Source organism: Macrobrachium nipponense, chromosome 33, assembly GCF_015104395.2.
Source record: "Macrobrachium nipponense isolate FS-2020 chromosome 33, ASM1510439v2, whole genome shotgun sequence".
Classification (NCBI taxonomy): domain Eukaryota; kingdom Metazoa; phylum Arthropoda; class Malacostraca; order Decapoda; family Palaemonidae; genus Macrobrachium; species Macrobrachium nipponense.
Window position 1 is genome coordinate 16,952,290 of NC_087219.1, and position 6,788 is coordinate 16,959,077.

General features: G+C 33.8%; 1 long non-coding RNA gene across 1 annotated transcript in view; it reads right to left on the reverse strand.

Annotated features, from left to right (window-relative positions):
• LOC135202701 (uncharacterized) overlaps positions 1-3,305 on the reverse strand; it is a 45,547-nt gene extending 42,242 nt beyond the window's left edge. Inside the window, exon 1 of the long non-coding RNA XR_010311792.1 lies at positions 2,821-3,305. This is a non-coding gene — a long non-coding RNA (uncharacterized LOC135202701). The remainder of the gene's footprint in view (positions 1-2,820) is intronic.
• Between the last annotated feature and the right edge of the window lie 3,483 nt (positions 3,306-6,788).

Here is a 6,788-nt window from a genome sequence, read left to right on the forward strand (position 1 = left end):
TAATTCATAAAATTCCTGGTTATATTGGTCCTAAGGACAGTGAAGCTACGCAAAGTTCTGAAAAGTGCAACGCCCTCTAAAAAAAAAAAAAAAAAAAAATAGTATATGGTCACTAAGCACAACATGTACATTTAAAACTAGTCTTAAGAACACCAGGTTAACCTTAAGGACATCAGGTCATTAAGTCACTTTTGGGAATTTATCAGTAGGCAACAGGTTTATTATTAAAGAAATCATCTCCATGATTTATAACGAGTGAAAAAGAATGGTATGTGCACTATGGTAAAAAATTATCCATTTTGATTAGAATTCGTTCATAAGACCAGCCGAAACCTTCATTAACCAATAACCTACTAAATATAAAAGAAATCCAAAGAATCTTCCTGTGTAAGTAGGCATTCAATTTTTCGAAGTATTGGTCAGAGTATGGAAATGAATAAAACGAAAGTTACAAAGCAATGACACCATTCAGGTAACACCTAATGCGATTATAAATACAACCAATGTATCTAGTCACTTTCTTATAGAGTCTGAAAACTAACACCCGACTACAAATGGGTCAACACTATGCCTGTCTAGATTAACAATAACAATGCACGGATAACATTGTGTATCTGGACACTGGAGAGAAAAGCACCTGGAAATGTGCAACACTGCTCAGCCATTACTTATCTTCCTATTTAGGCTAAATTCTGAAAGTATGTTACTAGTTAACATATACATAGAACAGTGTGCATACCAGTCACCCATATAGAACATTTACAAACCTGATCCAATCTGAGTGATCCAGGCACAACGGGAGGCTTGGAGAGAGAGAGAGAGAGAGAGAGAGAGAGAGAGAGAGAGAGAGAGAGAGAGAGAGAGAGAGAGAATCACACTAACTTTCAAGTACTTTCAGATCACTAATAAAAAGGCATGGGAAACTGAGTAAATGGGAATACCAAATGGGTGTACGCTAGAAAAATAGAAGGAAACCAGCTAGTTTCAATTTCAGCTCGACATCTAGTGCGCATTACTAAATTCCGCAGGAGAACTCGCCCACTTACCGAATATACAATCGCCATCCACCAAGGAATAAGCAACACTAAAATAGCCCAGTGAATCACACTGAACAGCCTGTATTCGATAATTCTTTAAACTTTTAAAAGACAAGATATACATACAATTCGGCTATGTAACTTCAAAGTAACCCAAGACGGTGAATATATAGGTATAGTTTCGTTGATACCGTAAAGAAATTTGTTAAGACCCGATTAAAAATTTAATGGGTTTGACACTATGCAATTACTATCTAAAGTAAACAATTGTACAAAAGTCCTTTATTTAAAAACCTTTTATTTAAAAACCTGACAACCTGAATAAATTCCCTTTTATTTAAAAACCTGACTTATAACTAGTTGTACTAAAGTCCCTCTTATTTAAAAACATGATTTATAACTAGTTTGAATAAATTCCCTTTAAAAACCTGATTTATAACTAGTGTGAATAAATAACCTTTATTTAAAAAACTGACATAACTAGTTGTACGAAAGTCCCTCTTATGTAAAGACCTAACTTTGGATCACTTAAGCTTTTAAAACCTTTGAACGGCCGAGGTACTTTTAATAAATAAAACACTGCTTTTATGAAATATAAAACTTGGAAAGTCGCTAAAAGCATAAAGCATTTGCTGAAGTAAATCAAATTCCCCGGATTTTCTCAATGAGCAAAAATCAACTAGCTTTCTCTTCACTAATTCCACAATCGACGAGCCTTCCAAAGTTAAAAACTTTAGCAATTATGGAAATCCTTAAGAAACAATGTTTGCCCCTGACCTTAGCTCCATATTGTGACAATGTGTAAATAGATTACGTATTCGTGAATTTCCATTGATGGGAAAGTTGGTATATGAATATGCTGGAGAGCAAGACCTTATTTGAAAATTGAATTTCCTTGAAGTTTTTGCAAAAGTTAAATTTGACTAACTAAACTAATAGCTATCACTAGGTAAAAGACTAATAAGGGATACGCCTACTCAACATACTAACAATATCACAACTAAATTTAGAATTGCCAAGACCTCATGTTTTAGAATGCATAAAAGTTCAATGAAAAAAATTAGCAGCAACTACAACTCAAAATAGTCTATTACACTTGATATGGAACGAACCACAGCTAAAAACCTCTCCGGTTTTTCTTCGATACAAGTCTATTGCAAGCACCCATACAGAGTTATGCCCAAACGTCACCATTCTTAAAGTCAACAAAATATTTACAAGACCCATATACACAGAAAACCACAGCCTTGGATAGATGTTAAGGCAAAATATCCTATTACCTAACCTTTCACTGTTTGGGTCTACACGAACAAAAATGAATACACTAACCTATAAACACTCTAGCCTTTGCTTGCAAAAAAAAAAAATAAAAAAAAAAAACCTATCGTGAAAAATAGTCTTTAACCAAACCCATTTAAAAACCAAATAAACTGCCTCAGTGTGTATTTACCGAAAACCCGTAAGAAAATTTACCAATGTTTAAACCTAAACACCGTAAAAAAAAAAAATCCCCCCAAAAAAGCTTTTAGCTAAAGTCTAAAGTAAAATCCCAATACCTATGGCCCAAAACACTGTAAAAACAATAAAATTTGCCCCAAAATAGATTTTAACCAAAACCTTTTCAGAAAACTATGACCCCATAATATGCTTTAACTAATAGCACGTAACCACCAAAGAAACTGCACCAAAATATGTTTTAACCAAGAACACCTTAATACAAAGTAAACCACTATCAAGCACTAAAATAAACTGCAATTAAACAATTTTGATACTCAAAACTCACCTTCGACCTTCGTGAGATGTGCAGTACACTTCCCAAACAAGACTAAATTGGCGAAAAAGAAATTCAAATTACTTTAATCTTCCGATGGTGATCAAATCAAGGACGGTGGAACAACGACAAATCAAGGACGTTGTAACAACGAAGTAGTACATTGATGAGGACAATCTTCTTTCGAACTGGCGTCCTTGGAAACTAGGTGGTGCCATCTATGTTTTAGTTTCATAACCATTACACGAGCTGAATCTGATTTGTGTTTAAACTTGGAAACATTGTTTTGGATCATGGTTTTAACCGGCCCCTACACTATCAATAATATTGACGTCAAGCAGATTGAATCAATATTTGGGGTCTTCAATCATTTGCCCTCACACTGCTCAATGACATTGAAAACACTATTCATTTCTCTGTGGTGCTTCACAGCGGCAACATCATGGTTTCTGAAGAGGAATGATTTTATATATACGTCGGTTTTCTATTTTGTGAGGAGAAAACCTAGAAAAAGAAGTGTTTGAAAGAATGGTTTAAAAAGAGAAATTTATATATATACGTCGGTTTTCTATTTTGTTAGGAGAAAACCAAGAAAAAGAAGTGTATGAAAGAATGATTTAAAAAGAGACATTTATATACACATGAAAACCTGTTTAATTATAATGTATATGTAAATTATGTTTGCATTTCTGAGTTTATGGAATAGATTTGTTTAGCTTTATCATCAGTTTGGTATTTTCAATATTTAGTTACTGATTAGAGTTGTAAATTTGATATATAGTTTAATATGTTTATTCTTGCCTAATCCAATATGCTAGAATAAATATATACTTAAGTGATCGTCAATAGCATCCTCACTCTCCTCCTCATCTAATGTATAAGGCAGTTCTTGGTCTGTCAGGAATGACTTTTTTTTCATGATACCATAATGAAGTCTCTGGAATATCATCTGTTCCTGTACCAGATCTCTTCGATGAAGTAATTTTTGTCAGTTGCTTCCTGAAGTTGATTCTTAGAATATTGAATTTTTTCTTGAAATCTTCAACGGTTGCATCCTGATATCTCTCCCGATATTTGGTCAATAGGGATTTATAATCTAAATTTTTCTTGTTTCTGTTGCTGTAGTCTGGTCATTTTGGTAGATCTAGGGTACCTATCCGCGGTGGCCCAGACTATGGCAGTTGCGGTTTTTCTATGCCGTGTTTAGTACTGGCCCTTGGGGGTTAATTACAGTCGTCCGAATAAATATTACTTTAAATTTTTGTTCAGTGGGTAAAATAACATAGGAAAACGTCAACTGCCATAGTCTAGGCCACCGCGGATTGCTTCTGTAGGAAAAACCAATTTAATTTTCCAAAGGGAAGGAAGGTCTCTGTAGAGGCGTACTATGCATTCCACCAAAAATGGTCTCTCCTCGTCCCTCTTGGAGCTCGACATGTTTACAGTTGAACAACTTGAGTGAAACTGACAGTAATTGTCAATCTCACTCTCACACTACTCAATGGTTAAAGGAGTCAATTACATTGACAATGTCGTTTCAATATAATTGACGACCCTTCAATCATTACTTCAGACTAACAATTTTAATGACAATAATGCGGTTATTGTCAATAAACTGGACTAGTGTGTGGCCACCATTATAGTTTGTCCGATAGCTTTGTTTAACATTTTTTCTTTTCTAAGGGATCAGTACACGAAAAAATACTTCTCCATTTTCTGAGTTTCTCCTTATCTTCCCTTACTCATACAGAGCACCATATTCTTAGGAAGGTCGAATTTCAAGTCAATGTCACATGAGCTTGCCACATTATTTCGTTCATAAAAAAATCATTGTATTTGTCAGTCTGTTACTGTTACTACGAATAAAATTAATATTTTACATCAAACATTAAACTACCACAAAGGAAAAAATCTACCGGCTCCCTTTTTTTAAACAGTGTTTTGTCTGTACTTTTAAAAATTACCATTTACTCACCGTTATTAACCTATCGACAAATGTATTATTTAAACTCGCTTTTTTCCATGCGCCGGTATATAAACGGCTGCGTCCAAAGAGTATACTACTTTAAGGTAACAAAAAACTTCCATGATCCCAAATCTACTCTTATGTATTTATCATACCCCAGGCAACTCACATGCGAGCAAGTTCACCTGTATTTATATACATCAAATACAGTTATTGGCTCCAGTTTTGGGAACTTTCATATGGCATAATGGCCGAAATATTTGGACGTAAAGCAAACAATTCACAAGAGGGACTGTCTACTTTTTTCCTCCAGGGACCCACTCAACTGCGGGTGGTCTACGAGACCTACATACAAACTCAATTCATCATGAATATGATAATGCTTATTTAAGTTTGTATGCAGACAAGTTATATTATCTTTTTCTCTTATTTGACGGTCTACTCAAATCTAAACTGTAACAGCACTCAGAAAAAGTACAGATTTTGATTTTTTTAAACGACTTGATACCGAGAGCAAGGTTGTAGTGCAAACCGAGTCTCTAATTTAGTTGGTATAATGTTTTGTTAAAAAATTTCCGCTTTCATGAGAGGAGGAATCACGTCACTTTCGAATAGACATCAATAGCAGATTTTTTTTTTTTTTTTTTAAAGTGTGGTGACTGTTTCTTACCGTATACTGCCAAGCTTTGGTACTCTGTTCCTGTTTTCGTTTTCCCAACTTTTATCATAACCTTTCCTTCTAAATAAACCGTTTAAATCTGTTTTAAGTTTCAACTACATCATTTTGTATATTAAATATTAACACGTTCATACTTTTCAAAAGACATAAAGATAAGCACAAAAAGGTTAATAAAACGCCAAGCTGTTCAGTTTCATTTTTTATATAACAATAATAAATATATCCATGATACAACATAATATAGACCATTATGCAGTTATAACACGATAAGTATATATTATATATATATATATATATATTTTAGCATTTGCAGCATTATACACATAAACTAATAAATCTCCATATATTTTAAATATTCATCAGGTATTCGGCTAGTTTGCACTCCCGTTTCTTTTAAATACGTACCTACAGCACGAATTTTGCTTACATTCAATCTGCAAAAGGCACGTAGCATGGCCGTACGCCCTAGCATAGATCACTATATACGTACACGACTTTCAGAAATAAACAAACACGTGACATAAAGTTCTAGATACAAACCAGTGCTTACATTTCTCAATAACTCACTTGGAAATTTATTCCCATAAAGCTACATTTCTTTAAATCAATTCGTACGCTGTCGGCTAACATACGTTAACTTATAGTATAATAATAATAATAATAATAATAATAATAATAATAATAATAATAATAATAATAATAATAATAATAATAATCATGTTTGTCCATAAAACCAAATGCATAATATTTGTTTTCCATTTCCTTAATAATCGTACATTTCTTGATGAAAGCTAACGCTCATTTCCTAATGAAGACTACATTTCTTTAAGAAAACTATACATTTCTTAATTAAACTACCTTATGCACTTAATACGAACGATGTCTTTTCTGGCCTAACGCACTCTTTTAACATATCACTTTTTTTTCCCTCTCTTGCTATAGTTACGGAACTACCATACTCCTAAACGAGGGTAATTTGTGTATCAATTATGCTACGACATGACAATCGCGTCACTCACCACCATCATTAAGGCATAACAAGTTGTAATACTGCGACATACCTTCAGGTATTATTCCCCCCGTAAGGGGTTAAATCCTCGCTTAAAAACTAAACACGGAAATTGAATTCGGAACGGAAAGTTCAAAATGGTTTTATAGTATGCCACTTCAACTGTGATCAACAATATCGCACCATTTTTTGTTTTCTTAGACAAGACGTAAAATATGCTTCATCGCTTAACCTCTAGGATATATACTTACTTGCAACACGTATAAAGTCTCTAGTAGTACATCCACACATCGAATACGAGACGCTCGCCAACACACGTGAACATC